Source organism: Oncorhynchus kisutch, unplaced genomic scaffold (genome assembly GCF_002021735.2).
Source record: "Oncorhynchus kisutch isolate 150728-3 unplaced genomic scaffold, Okis_V2 scaffold1030, whole genome shotgun sequence".
In the NCBI taxonomy this organism is placed as follows: Eukaryota; Metazoa; Chordata; class Actinopteri; order Salmoniformes; family Salmonidae; genus Oncorhynchus; species Oncorhynchus kisutch.
Window position 1 is genome coordinate 69,410 of NW_022262975.1, and position 15,917 is coordinate 85,326.

General features: G+C 44.2%; 1 pseudogene; it reads left to right on the forward strand.

The window, feature by feature from the left end:
* Positions 1-5,252: 5,252 nt before the first annotated feature.
* On the forward strand, positions 5,253-8,097 carry LOC116364210 (scavenger receptor cysteine-rich type 1 protein M130-like; annotated as a pseudogene).
* The last annotated feature ends 7,820 nt before the right edge of the window (positions 8,098-15,917 follow it).

Here is a 15,917-nt window from a genome sequence, read left to right on the forward strand (position 1 = left end):
GAGGGAGGAAGATCCTTGAGGAAGTCCACCGACAGGTGAGACCATGGTCGTTGTGGAACGGCTAAGGGCTGTAACGTCCCTCTGGGCAGGTGGAGGGGAGTGGGCTCTGTACGTAACGCCGCTCGATGTCCGAGGCCAGCTCCCACACTACCGGTGCCATCAGGCAAGAGGCCGGAAGTTCGGGAGTGTGATCTATGGACCGCTCCTCTGATCTCGCTGCCCGGATGTACTCCAGATTGCGGTGGTCAGTCCAGATGAGAAAAGGGTGTTTAGCCCCCTCAAGCCAATGTCTCCACACCTTCAGAGCCTTGACAACAGCCAACAGCTCCCGATCCCCCACATCATAGTTTCGCTCCGCCGGGCTGAGCTTCTTCGAAAAGAAAGTACAGGGGCGGAGCTTTAGTGGCGTACCCGAGCGCTGAGGGAGCACGGCTCCTATCCCAGATCCGGATGAGCCAGCAGGGGAGCCGAGGTAAACAGAGCCCTCAGGTGACCAAAAGCCCTGTCCGCCTCAGCCGTCCACTGCAGTCGCACCGGTCCACCCTTCAGCAGTGAGGTAGTGGGAGTCGCTACCTGACCAATGCCCCGGATAAACCTCCGGTAGTAGTTGGCTACCTGACCAAAGCCCTGGATAAACCTCTGGTAGTAGTTGGCTACCTGACCAAAGCCCCGGATAAACCTCCGGTAGTAGTTGGCTACTTGACCAAAGCCCCGGATAAAGTAATTGGCAAACCATAGAAACCGCTGCACCTCCTTTACCGTGGTGGTGGGAGTCGGCCAATTACACACGGCTGAAATGCAGTCATTCTCCGTCTCCACCCCTGAAGTGGAAATGCGTTCACTCTCCATCTCCACCCCTGAAGTGGAAATGCGGTCACTCTCCATCTCCAGCCCTGAAGTGGAAATGCAGTCACTCTCCATCTCTAGCCCTGAAGTGGAAAGGTGGTACCCTAGGAAGGAGACGGACTGTTGGAAGAACAGACATTTCTCAGCCTTGACGTACAGGTTTCGTACTGATTGGACTAGATCCATGTTGAGCTGAGACACGTTTGATTGGACTAGATCCATGTTGAGGTGAGACACGTCTGATTGGACTAGATCCATGTTGAGGTGAGACACATCTGATTGGACTAGATCCATGTTGCGGTGAGACACGTCTGATTGGACTAGATCCATGTTGAGGTGAGACACGTCTGATTGGACTAGATCCATGTTGAGGTGAGACACGTTTGATTGGACTAGATCCATGTTGAGGTGAGACACGTCTGATTGGACTAGATCCATGTTGAGGTGAGACACGTCTGATTGGACTAGATCCATGTTGAGGTGAGACACGTCTGATTGGACTAGATCCATGTTGAGGTGAGACATGTCTGATTGGACTAGATCCATGTTGAGGTGAGACACGTCTGATTGGACTAGATCCATGTTAAGGTGAGACCATACCATGTCTTTATTGGTTTGTATGAGAAGGCAGTTTGGGAGAAGGTGGTGGACCGTTTGAGGATTCTACAGTTCCCCTGGTGGAGGTTCATGGAAAACTGATATTTAAGTCTGAGGTTGAAGAAAACAAATTTGGTGCTGCAATGTTGTGTGTTATCTTGAATACCAGGCAGATGTTGGAGTACAGAATGAAATGGAGAGGAGAAGGGGAGAAGAGGAGAAGAGAGGGGGAGAAGAGGAGAAGAGAGGAAAGGAGAGGAGAAGGAGAAGAGAAGCAAGGGGGAGTAGAGGAGAGGAGAAGGGGAGGAGAGGAGAAGCGAGGGGGAGTAGAGGAGAAGAGAGGAGAGGGGGAGAAGAGAGGGGGAGAAGGGCAGAGGGGGATAAGAGGGGGGAGAAGAGGAGAGGGGGAGAAGAGGAGAGGGGGAGATGAGGGGAAGATAGGGGCAGAAGAGTAGATGATTGGCAGAATAGGAGAAGAGAGGGGGAGAAGAGGACAAGAGAGGGGGAGAAGAGGAGAAGAGGAGAGAGAGGAGGGAGGGATGGGAGGGGAGGGGAAGAAGAGGAGAGGGGGAGGAGAGGAGAAAGGGAGAAGGGGGAGAAGAGGAGAAGAGAGGGGGAGAAGAGAGATTGGGAGAAGAGGAGAAGAGAGGGGAGAAGAGGAGAAGAGAGAAGGGGAGAGAAGAGGAAAGGGGGAGAAGAGTAGAGGGGGGGAAGAGTAGAGGGGGGAGAAGAGAGGGGGAGAATAGGACAGGGGGAGGGCAGGGGAAGAAGAGGAGAACAGAGAGGGAGAAGAGGAGAGGAGAAGGGGAGAAGAGGAAAGTGAGAGAAAAAGGAGAGGAGAGGGGAAGAAGAGTAGAGGGGGGAGAAGAGGAGAAGAGAGACTGGGAGAAAAGGAGAGGAGAGGGGGAGAATAGGGGAGGGGTAGGAGAAGAGAGACTGGTAAATGAGTAGAGGAGAATAGAGGGTCAGAAGAGGAGAGGGGGAGAAGAGGGGGAGAAAAGGGGGGTGAAGAGGAGAATAGAGACTGGGAGACGAAGAGGAAAGGGAGAGGGGAGGGGAGGAGAAGAGAGGGGGAGAAGAGGAGAAGAGAGGGTCAGAAGAGGAGAAGAGAGGGAGGGAGAAGAGGCTGGAGAAGAGGGGAGGGGAGAAGACGAGAGGAGAGGGGAGGGGAGAAGATGAGAAGAGAGGGGAGGGGAGGAGGAGAGAGGAGAAGGTGAGAAGAGGAGAGGGGTGAGGAGAGGGGCGAGGAGAGGGGAGGAGAGGGGGGCGAGAAGAGAGGAGAAGAGAGGGGTTGAAGAGGAGAAGTGGAGGGGAGAAGAGAAGGGAGAAGAGTAGAGGAGAGTGGAGGAGAGGGGCGAGGAGAGGAGAGGGGTGGAGAGGAGAAGAGAGTGGGAGAAGAGAGGGGAGAAGAGGAGAAGAGAGGTGGAGAAGAGGAGAGGAGAGGGGGAGAAGAGAAGAGGAGAGGGGGAGAAAAGGAGAAGAGAGGGGGGGAAGAGGAGAAGAGAGGGGAGAGGAGGAGAAGAGAGGGGAGAGGAGAGGAGGAGAGGAGAGGGGGGAGAAGATGAAGAGAGAGGGGGGAGAAGGGGGAGAAGAGGAGAGGGGGGAGAAGATGAAGAGAGAGGGGAGAAGGGGGAGAAGAGGAGAGGGGGAGGGGGAAGAGGAGAAGAGAGGTGGAGAAGAGGAGAAGAGAGGTGGAGAAGAGAAGAGGAGAGGGGGAGAAGAGAAGAGAGTGGGAGAAGAGGAGAGGAGAGGGAGGGGTAGAATTGGGGAGAAGAGGAGAAGAGAGGAGGAGAGAAGAGGGGGGAAGAGAGGGAGAGAAGATGGAGATAGAGGGGGAGAAGAGTATAAGAGAGGGGGTTAAGAGGGGAAAAGAGTAGAGGGGGAAAAGATGAAGAGAGAGGGGGGAGAAGGGGGAGAAGAGGAGAGGGGGGATAAGATGAAGAGGAGAGGGGGAGAAGATGAAGAGAGAGGGGGAGAAGGGGGAGAAGAGGAGAGGGGGGAGAACATGAAGAGAGAGGGGGAGAAGATCAAAAGAGAGGGGGGAGAAGAGGGAGAAGAGGAGAGGGGGGAGAAGATGAAGAGAGAGGGGGGAGAAGGGGGAGAAGAGGAGAGGGGGATAAGATGAAGAGGAGAGGGGAGAAGAGGGGGAGAAGAGGGGTGGGTGAAGAGAAGGGAGAGGAGTAGAGGAGAGGGGTGAGGAGAGTGGAGGAGAGGGGCGAGGAGAGGAGAGGGGTGGAGAGGAGAAGAGAGGGGGAGAAGGGGGAGAAGAGAGGGGTTGAAGAGGAGTAGAGAAGGGAGGAGAGCGGAGAAGAGGAGGAGAGAGGGGTTGAAGCGGAGGAGAGAGGAGGCGAGGGGAGGAGAGGGGGAGAAGAGTAGAGTTGGGAGGAGAGGGGTGAAGAGGAGAGGGGAGAGGGAAGGAGAGGGGGAGTTTATTAACTCAATTCTACTGACAATGTTTGTCTATGGAGATTGCATGGCTGAGTGCTTGATTTTATACATATGTCAGGAAGGGGTGTGGCTGAAATAGAGTCCACTAATTTGAAGGGGTGTCCACAAACTTTTGTATATATAGTGTATGTACACATGGGTGTTGTTGCACCATACCAACGATAAGCCTGTCTTCCCCATCACATCATGAAAGGTCATGTTGATGTTCATTTAACCTCCGTCTCTCTCTTCCTCTGACTCCTCCCTTTCTCCTTTGTTTCTCTCTATCTCTCTGTCTCTTTCTCCTCTGTCTCTCTCTTTCTCTTTCTCTCTCTTTCTCCTCTTTCTCCTCTGTCTGTCTCTTTCTCCTCAGATCTCCAGGCTCAAAGCGTCAGTCCACCAGGTAGGTAGAGTATAAATCTACAGTGATTATAGCAGTTCAATATTAGTCAACTTTATTATCCCACATGGAGAAATTCATGTGTCCATACAAACCATTCTAAACCCCAATAACAAGTAGTGTTTTATGGAACTACTAATACTTGTCAACCACAAAGCATCACTGCTGTTAGAATAACAGAATCACTGTCATCATCTGTCCTCACCACTGTGTTTTCCTCTCTGCTGTTTACAGCTGAAGACTCAGTCAGACTGGTGGATGGGACCACTTCCTGTTCTGGGACAGTGGAAGTCTTCTACAGAGGAGAGTGGACAGGTGTATGTTTTAGTTGGTGGAGCATAATGAGAGAGGTTAAGGTTGTGTGTAGAGAGCTGGACTGTGGGAATCCTGTATCTGAATCTAGAGGACCTCTGATTGAAGATGGAAGAGGAAGAGTCAGACTATATAGAAGTTGTAGTGGAGATGAGTCTTCTATTAGACAGTGTGACATCATAGGAGAACCTGGTGTCTGTGATGGTGAATATTATCGTCATGTGACCTGTTCAGGTAAGAGACTGGTCACATTGAGAGATTTATTTATACATTATACAATATTACCATGTATCATGTTTTATGTGTTTTTATTTCATTTAAATAGAGGGAGAGATGTCAGATGTATTTAAACATTATATTTGTGTTTGTCATATTGGTTTATGGGAGATGTTCATGGGCAGATCATTGTAGTTCAGATGGTACTGAAGTGAAGCTGCCTGATGGATGTCCAGCTGTTTATTTTCCATAAAGTGAAGTGAACTTATTCCTGTCTCCTGCCTGCATTATTCCCAACCTGATCCTGAGTGACTAAGAACCCATTTCTACCTCTTACAGTATCAAACATAGCAAACTACAATCTTTTATCCAACATATTTGTGTTGAGTCCTTGACAGATTCATCAACAAAACTGATTGAATGTTCAACCAACTCTTTTTCTCCAGAGTCTGTGCGGCTTGTGGATGGAGCTGGTCTCTGCTCTGGGAGAGTGGAGGTGAAGTCCAATCAGTCCTGGGCCTCAGTGTGTGAAGCTGACTTTGACCGGCAGGATGCAGAGGTAGTCTGTGGGGAGCTTGGCTGTGGGGCTCCTGCAGCTCTACAGGGGGGGCTCTATGGAGAAGGTGGGGGTCAGACCTGGGATAAAGAGTTCCAGTGTAAAGGCAAAGAGTCCCTTCTCCTGGACTGTGACACCTCAGACAGAGAGAACAACACCTGCCTACCTGGTAATGCTGTTGGACTCACCTGCTCAGGTAAGAAACAGTTTTACACTCAATCAACATTGTTTCTCACCTGGAGTGAAGAATATGAGAGACAATATAGGTGTATTTTAGTGAGAAAATAGTAAGATTACTGTCTCTCTCTTTTCTTTTCTCAGAGCCTGATGATGTGAGGCTGGTGGGAGGTGGCAGTCGCTGTGCTGGTGGAGTGGAGTGGTACGACCAGGGAGAGTGGAGGACTGTGGGAACTCTCTCTGACGTGATGTTTACAGCTGCAGTAGTGTGTAGACAGCTGGGTTGTGGCTCCACTGTTTCAGTACTACCTGGATACACCACTAGAGGGTTCAGAGTTCACTGTTTTGGGTCTGAGCGCACACTGAGGGAGTGTTCCAGAAGCTATGATATTCTTCCTGGACTCAAAGTGATCTGCGCAGGTAAGAGCAAGATACACTATATGGCCAACAATAAGTGGACTTTAGTGGATTCGGTCACACCTGACAGGTTTATCAAATTGAGCACGCCGCCATGCAATCTCCATAGACAAACATCGGCAGCAAAATGTCCTTACTGAAGATCTCAGTGACTTTAAACGTGGCACGTCTAGGAGCAACAACGGCTCAGCCGTGAGGTGGTAGACAACACAGAACGGACCGCCTAGTGTTGAACCACGTAGAGCATAAAAATAATCCTCTGTTGTAAAACTCACTGCTGAGTTCCACATACTTTTGTCCATGTATTATATCTCCTTCCTGGACTCACAGTGATCTGCTCAGGAAATAACAACATATTATAATTACATTCAACTGATTTCCTTCATTCATACAACTTCCTCTGCACCTCTCATGATGACTGTTTAACTTGTCAGTCTGCTTTACTAAATAGATCAATCAGTCAAGTAGGAATCAAATACAACTTAAATATCCCAGAATGCTTTGTATTTGAGTGTTACCTCAGTGAACGTCTCTACTCACTACCACTGTCACAAAGAGAGAATGAGGGAGGAGGAGAGGAAGAGGGAGAGATAGTGATAAAAATATATTTGATCTTTCCTGAGTACTCACCAGTGATGTCATCATAACCAGTAACCTTTTCTCCTCTTGGCCCATCCTGACCCTGACATACAGTATCAGACCTTGTAGATCAGATAGTACTGAAGTGAAGCTGCCTGATGGATGTCCAGCTGTTTATTTTCTATAAAGTGAAGTGAACTTATTCCTGTCTCCTGCCTGCATTATTCCCAACCCGATCCTGAGTGACTAAGAACCCATTTCTATCTCTAACAGCATCAAACATAGCAAACTACAATCTTTTATCCAACATATTTGTGTTTAGTCCTTGACAATCTCAAGAGTGAAGGAGTGAAGAATATGAGAGACAATATAGGTGTGTTTTAGTGAGAAAATAGTAAGATTACTGTCTCTCTCTTTTCTTTTCTCTACTCACTACCACTGTCACATGTCATGTTATTGTCATATCTAAATGAGGAAAGTAGTTGAGGAGCTACGTTTTCTTTTTCTCTCCTCTTGTTCCAGATGTCCTGCTTCAGCCTGATATCAACATATGACTGTTGGCCCCTCAGTGACTGTAGGCCCACTACTCATGTTGCCCTGTGAGGGAGGGTGGCTGGCACTGTTACATGCTGATGTTATTGTCATATCTATAGGAAACTATTTGAAGAGGTTTTTCTTGTTCTCTTTTATTGTTACAGATCTCCTGGTCCAGCCTGATATCTTCCTGACTGACCCAATGGGAGGGGTCTTCAGGGGCCACCAGGGGCCCGAGGTGTTCAGGGGCTACAGCTTCACCATCACCTGCTCCACTCAGCCACAGTACCCAGGAGGCTCCTTCCTCCTCACGTTCACCGGCTCCAACAGAACCCAGACCCAGCCAGCTGTCAATCACTCTGCTGCCTTCCTCTTCCCTGCTGCAGATGACTCCCACCAAGGGAACTACAGCTGTGTTTATGACAATTATGTTTTCTCTCATCACTTCTCCTCTGAGAGTGAGCTCCTCTCCCTCACCATCACAGGTAACTGAACATGAACCAGACTTATAACTTTGTCATTGACAGATTTCCCACAGATCTATGTGATGATGATCAGTCCCCTCATCAAAGGTGTTTCTGTTTGCAGCCTCTCCTCTGCCAGCCTTCATCATCAGACACGTTGTAGTGCTGCTGATCCTACTGACAGCCATCACCACCTCCTACCTGTACTACAAGGTAAAGACATTTACTCAGACGTTACAAGCCATTTAAACTAGAGGGAGAGGTTGAGGGAGAGAATGGAGATACTAGAGAGTAAATGTCTGACTGTTGGTGCTGTGTCTCCCTAGCCCACCAGGAGGCAGAAGAGAGTGAACAGGGTGAGCAGCATGGATCTTTATGTCAATGCCATGGAGATGGTCTCTCTGAGCTCCAGAGCTGAAGCTGGACCGGGAGAGGAGAGAGCAGCCCAGGGGACGGAGTAGGAGGAGAATGAAGCTGACCCTACATGCTGATCTTAGGTCAGTTTTGTGTTTTAAATCGATGGTCAGCAGTGGACTGGTGTTTAAAATGTAGTGACAAACCAGAATTACTTTAACTTTCTAGAACCTTGGAAGAAATCTAAAAGGAGTGACTGCAACCACCATTATTAATTTGGTTTGTTTTTTACCACCAGGGTAACATGGGGTTCTGGGTAACATGGGGTTCTGGGTAACATGGGGTTTTGGGTAACATGGGGGTTTGGGTAACATGGGGGTTTGGGTAACATGGGGTTTTGGGTAACATGGGGGTTCTGGGTAACATGGGGGTTCTGGGTAAGATGGGGTTTTGGGTAACATGGGGGTTTGGGTAACATGGGGGTTTGGGTAACATGGGGTTTTGGGTAACATGGGGTTTTGGGTAACATGGGGGTTTGGGTAACATGGGGTTTTGGGTAACATGGGGGTTTGGGTAACATGGGGTTTTGGGTAACATGGGGTTTTGGGTAACATTTATCTTATTTTATGTCTCTTAGATTCTTTGTCTTATTTAGTGTCTCTTAGATTCTTTATCTTGAAGTGTTTCCATTATTAGTCCAGGTATTATTATAATCATCTGTTCATTCTTTGTATTTTGAAACATTTTTTAATAAAGGGGTTTGTTGTTGTTTACCTCTCATGATGTTATTGATTATAAACGTTATTATATTGATTATGATGTAGATTAGTGTTATGTTGTTAGTAGTATAGAGATAATGATGTTATTGATTATAAATGTTATGATATTGATTATGAAGTAGATTATTGTTGTGATGTTGCTCTCTAAACTGCCATGTAATCAACTGAATGCTTTTAATAAAATTACAGGCTGTCAGTCTTGTGTGATTTAATTATTAGACAGACTACAACATACAGTATGAATTAACTGAGATCAGTCTGTGTGATTCCCCTCTTGGACAGACTACAACATACAGTATGAATTAACTGAGATCAGTCTGTGTGATTCCCCTCTTGGACAGACTACAACATACAGTATGAATTAACTGAGATCAGTCTGTGTGATTCCCCTCTTGGACAGACTACAACATACAGTATGAATTAACTGAGATCAGTCTGTGTGATTCCCCTCTTGGACAGACTACAACATACAGTATGAATTAACTGAGATCAGTCTGTGTGATTCCCCTCTTGGACAGACTACAACATACAGTATGAATTAAATGAGATCAGTCTGTGTGATTCTCCTCTTGGACAGACTACAACATACAGTATGAATTAACTGAGATCAGTCTGTGTGATTCCCCTCTTGGACAGACTACAACATACAGTATGAATTAACTGAGATCAGTCTGTGAGATTCTCCTCTTGGACAGACTACAACACACAGTATGAATTAAATGAGATCAGTCTGTGTGATTCTCCTCGTTGACTGACTACAACATACAGTATGAATTAACTGAGATCAGTCTGTGTGATTCCGCTCTTGGACAGACTACAACATACAGTATGAATTAACTGAGATCAGTCTGTGTGATTCTCCTCTTGGACAGACTACAACATACAGTATGAATGAACTGGTCAATCATTTGGCAGGTTAGGAAGTGCATCTCAGTTTCTACCTCATTTTGTGGGCTGTGTGCACATAGCCTGTCTTCTCTGGAGAGCCAGGTACTGACCTGTATATAGTCCTGCTATTGTTATTTTACTGCTGCTCTTTAATTACTTGTTACTTTCATTTCTTATTCTTATCCATATTTTTAAAAACTGCAGTATTCGTTAGGGGCTCATAACTAATACAATTTGATTTGATTTGAGGTCTGCCTACTGTGGCCTTTCTCAATAGCAAGGCTATACTCACTGAGTCTGTACATAGTCAAAGCTTTCCTTAAGTTTGGATCAGTCACAGTGGTCAGGTATTCTGCCACTGTGTACTCTCTGTTTAGGGTCAGTCACAGTGGTCAGGTATTCTGCCACTGTGTACTCTCTGTTTAGGGTCAGTCACAGTGGTCAGGTATTCTGCCACTGTGTTCTCTCTGTTTAGGGTCAGTCACAGTGGTCAGGTATTCTGCCACTGTGTTCTCTCTGTTTAGGGCTAAATTCTAGTTTGCTATTTTCTTTTGTTAATTCTTTCCAATGTGTCAAGTAATTATATATTTTTTCTCATGATTGGTCTAATTGGGTCTAATTGGGTCTAATATGTTTGCTGTCCTGGGACTCTCTGGGGTCTGTTTGTGTTTGTGAACAGAGCACCAGGTCCAGCTTGCTTAGGGGTCTCATCTGTCTGTCTCTCTCTCTCTGTCTCTCGCTCTTTCTGTCTGTCTTCCTGTCTCTCACACACAGATGAGGGGATAATAATATCACCTGCTAATTCAGAGAAACAACAAACAAACAGAAAGAGAGAAGAGAAGACATCAATGTAGTTATTTATCCTCCACATAGACTATGATGTATTGTTGTCCTGGTGTGTAGTTATTTATCCTCCACATAGACTATGATGTATTGTTGTCCTGGTGTGTAGTTATTTATCCTCCACATAGACTATGATGTATTGTTGTCCTGGTGTGTAGTTATTTATCCTCCATATAGACTATGATGTATTGTTGTCCTGGTGTGTAGTTATTTATCCTCCACATAGACTATGATGTATTGTTGTCCTGGTGTGTAGTTATTTATCCTCCATAGACTATGATGTATTGTTGTCCTGGTGTGTAGTTATTTATCCTCCATAGACTATGTGTGTGTGTGTGTGTGTGTGTGTGTGTGTGTGTGTGTGTGTGTGTGTGTGTGTGTGTGTGTGTGTGTGTGTGTGTGTGTGTGTGTGTGTGTGTGTGTGTGTGTGTGTGTGTGTGTGTTGTAGTGGTACCTGGCTGGGGAAACATCTACATACCTGGTCTCTGCCCCAATAATCTCTCCTTCCTCCCAAAGTGATGATATATTGATTGACTGGTATGTGTTGTAGTGGTACCTGGCTGGGGAAACATCTACATACCTGGTCTCTGCCCCAATAATCTCTCCTTCCTCCCAAAGTGATGATATATTGATTGACTGGTATGTGTTGTAGTGGAACCTGGCTGGGGAAACATCTACATACCTGGTCTCTGCCCCAATAATCTCTCCTTCCTCCCAAAGTGATGATATATTGATTGACTGGTATGTGTTGTAGTGGTACCTGGCTGGGGAAACATCTACATACCTGGTCTCTGCCCCAATAATCTCTCCTTCCTCCCAAAGTGTGTGCTTGTTCACCTCCCTTCATTGACAGGATTTGACAGGAATTGACAGGATTTGACAGGAATTGACAGGATTTGACAGGAATTGACAGGATTTGACAGGAATTGATTAGTATGGAAACTCATGCTATAACCTTCACCTTCACCAATCCAATGTTTTTACACTTTATGGGGAGTAGTGAATGAGTGCACACTTCAGGAAGCAGTAAATACTTTTGGGACGCACCCCTGGCCCAGGCCGGAGGATTTCCAAACTGACCACTTGGCAAAGGGAGCCTATAATTCTGTGGTGCTCTATTCTGGAATATGAACTGGCGTTTGTCGCCCCCTGATGGACAGAACCTCTTAGTGATCTACCTCACTATAGAGATCTCTGCAGTTGTACCTCGCTGCACACGTACAACTATTTGAGGTTGAACTCTTATATTACTGTTCTGCTGGCAGCAGGATAATATGCTGGCAGCACAACATTAGATTATTTTCTTCTAAATAAGAGTCCCCCTGCAAAGACGAGCACAATTTTGAGAATATCTATTATTATTGCACTGTAATTCAATACAACTGTTTTTCACAGCATTGCACCACTTTTGAAACAAATAAATGGATAATTTGACATATTTTAATATTGTATTATTTATACCAGCATTTGTTTTTAAAGTTTCCAAACTAAATACTGGTATGTTGAAAGATTTCAATGTTTCCAAACTAAATACTGGTATGTTGAAAGATTTCAATGTTTCCAAACTAAATACTGGTATGTTGAAAGATTTCAATGTTTCCAAACTAAATACTGGTATGTTGAAAGCTGTTGTGTAGGTCAGTGGTGTAGTGGTGCCTGGAGAAGTTGGTATTCAGAACTCTAATTTAGTAAAACATTTTCCAAACGGCCCAGAGAAGGAAAGACACCCTGTGTGAAAAATTATATGGGAAACAGTGATACACTCTGAATGACCTAAAATTATACATCCCATATTGGTATTTCACAGTCAGACCTGCCCAAGCTGTACTGTTCAGTAGGATAATAGTAGACCAACCCAAGCTGTACTGTTCAGTAGGATAATAGTAGACCAACCCAAGCTGTACTGTTCAGTAGAATAATAGTAGACCAACCCAAGCTGTACTGTTCAGTAGGATAATAGTAGACCAACCCAAGCTGTACTGTTCAGTAGGATAATAGTAGACCAACCCAAGCTGTACTGTTCAGTAGGATAATAGTAGACCAACCCAAGCTGTACTGTTCAGTAGGATAATAGTAGACCAACCCAAGCTGTACTGTTCAGTAGGATAATAGTAGACCAACCCAACCTGTACTGTTCAGTAGGATAATAGTAGACCAACCCAAGCTGTACTGTTCAGTAGGATAATAGTAGACCAACCCAACCTGTACTGTTCAGTAGGATAATAGTAGACCAACCCAAGTTGTACTGTTCAGTAGGATAATAGTAGACCAACCCAAGCTGTACTGTTCAGTAGGATAATAGTAGACCAACCCAAGCTGTACTGTTCATTAGGATAATAGTAGACCAACCCAAGCTGTACTGTTCAGTAGGATAATAGTAGACCAACCCAAGCTGTACTGTTCAGTAGGATAATAGTAGACCAACCCAAGCTGTACTGTTCAGTAGGATAATAGTAGACCAACCCAAGCTGTACTGTTCAGTAGGATAATAGTAGACCAACCCAAGCTGTACTGTTCAGTAGGATAATAGTAGACCAACCCAAGCTGTACTGTTCAGTAGGATAATAGTAGACCAACCCAAGCTGTACTGTTCATTAGGATAATAGTAGACCAACCCAAGCTGTACTGTTCATTAGCATTAGTATTACTATTATTGAAACAGAGAAACTGACGAAGACACAGGTTTCAGAATTTATCTGTTTATGTAGTACAGACACCTAGCACTATTGTTGTATTAGCAGTGTTTATATAGTACAGACACCCAGCACTATTGTTGTATTAGCAGTGTTTATATAGTACAGACACCTAGCACTATTGTTGGATTAGCAGTGTTTATATAGTACAGACACCTAGCACTATTGTTGGATTAGCAGTGTTTATATAGTACAGACATCTAGCACTATTGTTGGATTAGCAGTGTTTATATAGTACAGACACCGAGCACTATTGTTGGATTAGCAGTGTTTATATAGTACAGACACCTAGTACTATTGTTGGATTAGCAGTGTTTATATAGTACAGACACCTAGGACTATTGTTGGATTAGCAGTGTTTATATAGTACAGACACCTACACTATTGTTGGATTAGCAGTGTTTATATAGTACAGACACCTACACTATTGTTGGATTAGCAGTGTTTATATAGTACAGACACCTAGCACTATTGTTGGATTAGCAGTGTTTATATAGTACAGACACCTACACTATTGTTGGATTAGCAGTGTTTATATAGTACAGACACCTAGCACTATTGTTGGATTAGCAGTGTTTATATAGTACAGACACCTAGCACTATTGTTGGATTAGCAGTGTTTATATAGTACAGACACCTACACTATTGTTGGATTAGCAGTGTTTATATAGTACAGACACCTAGCACTATTGTTGTATTAGCAGTGTTTATATAGTACAGAAATCTTATGTTTATTTGACTCTGATGATAAAGAAATATATTCCTGTAAAGGTCTGTGTTAAATATTTAGGAATACATCTGTCAAAAACCACTTAGTCAGACAACACATGAATTTCTCTCCTAAAATTAAGAAAACCAAAAATATATGTAATAATTGTCTACAAAGAGATGTTTCTATACTTGGGAGAGTACTTCTGTCCAAGGCAGAGGGACTGTCTGGTTTTGTGTACCCCTCATTATCTTTATGTGTAAATCCTGCTACTTGTAAAGAGATCAACAAGACCTTTCTTGACTTCATCTGGAAAAATAAATCTCACAAACTAAAAGAGTCAGTCCTCTAATAAAAGAGCTGAAGGAGGTCTGGAAGTGTTGGACTTTGTGACATAAATAACACTTTCAAGATCAACTGGTTGAAAAGATGTTTGATCAATACTGATTCAATATGGTATTTCATTCCAAATAATGTGTTTCATAAGTTGAGAGGTCTTCAATTTTTACTGAAATGTAATTATATTCCTGAAAGATTACCCGCTAAATTGGCTAGGGTTACGGTTTTCTAGGTGTGAAGGAGAGTCGGACCAAACTGCAGCGTGTAGATTGCGATCCATGTTTAATGAACAACGTACAACACGAATAAACACAAACACTACAAAACAAAACGAAACGAAACGAAACGAAACAAAACAAAACAAAAAACGAAACAAGTAACGAAACAAGTAACGAAACAAGTAACGAAACAAGTAACGAAACAAGTAACGAAACAAGTAACGAAACAAGTAACGAAACAAGTAACGAAACAAGTAACGAAACAAGTAACGAAACAAGTAACGAAAACCGAAACAGCCTATACTGGTGCTAACTAACATAGAGGACACTAAGGACAATCACCCACGACAAACTCAAAGAATATGGCTGCCTAAATATGGTTCCCAATCAGAGACAACGATAAACACCTGCCTCTGATTGAGAACCACTCCAGACAGCCATAGACTTTGCTAGATAACCCCACTAGCTACAATCCCAATACATACACACCAAAACCCCAAGACAAAACACACCACAATACAAAAACTCCATGCCACACCCTGGCCTGACCCCATACATGAAGAAAAACACAAAATACTTAGACCAGGGCGTGACAGCTAGGTTTCACCAACCAGCTTTAATGGCCTGGAAAATATGTTTCCTGCACATTTTTTCCCCACATAAAGCTCTTTTGTGGAATAATTCAGACATGACTGTAAGGAATCAGTCATTGTTCTACCCCAGCTGGCATGAGAGGAATAATGACTTTGTTCTTGATGTTTTTGACAACAGAGGTAATATTCTCACATATGAACAATTTATAACATTGAAAGGGTTTCCAATACCTTTCAGAGAGTTTATTTCTGTGGTCAGAGCCGTTCCCAGGGGTCTAACTACACTAATGAAAACCCATCTTATCTTTGGTAATGATCACAAAGTTTATCCAGAACTCAGAGCCGTTCCCAGGGGTCTAACTACACTAATGAAAACCCATCTTATCTTTGGTAATGATCACAAAGTTTATCCAGAACTCAGAGCCGTTCCCAGGGGTCTAACTACACTAATGAAAACCCATCTTATCTTTGGTAATGATCACAAAGTTGATCCAGAACTCAGATTGGAAGGTGTGGGTTTACTTGAGAGATCTTGTTGTAATAAATATATAAGACAAATTCTCCGTTCACAAAAGCAACTTCCACCGAGAGGAAAGTGTTTGTGGAACCTGCTTCTTATTCCTGACCTTGTCTGGAAACATGCCTGGTTAAGGCCTTACAAATACTGTATAACAAACAAGGTTAAGGAAGGGCACTTTAACATGTTACATCAGATATATCCATGTAATTCTATGATGTCCACATGTGTGGCTGTTGATGATATCTGTGTTTTCTGTGAAAAAGGTGAGAATCTGTCCCACTTGTTCTATGATGTAAATTTGTGTCAGAATTTTGGGAAAACCTTGTAAGATACTTATTTACCATTATGAACACTGCCCATGTTTAACATGAAGGATATAATATGTTACTATTGCAACGATAACAAAACCATGTTTAACATGAAGGATATAATATGTTACTATTGCAACAACAAAAC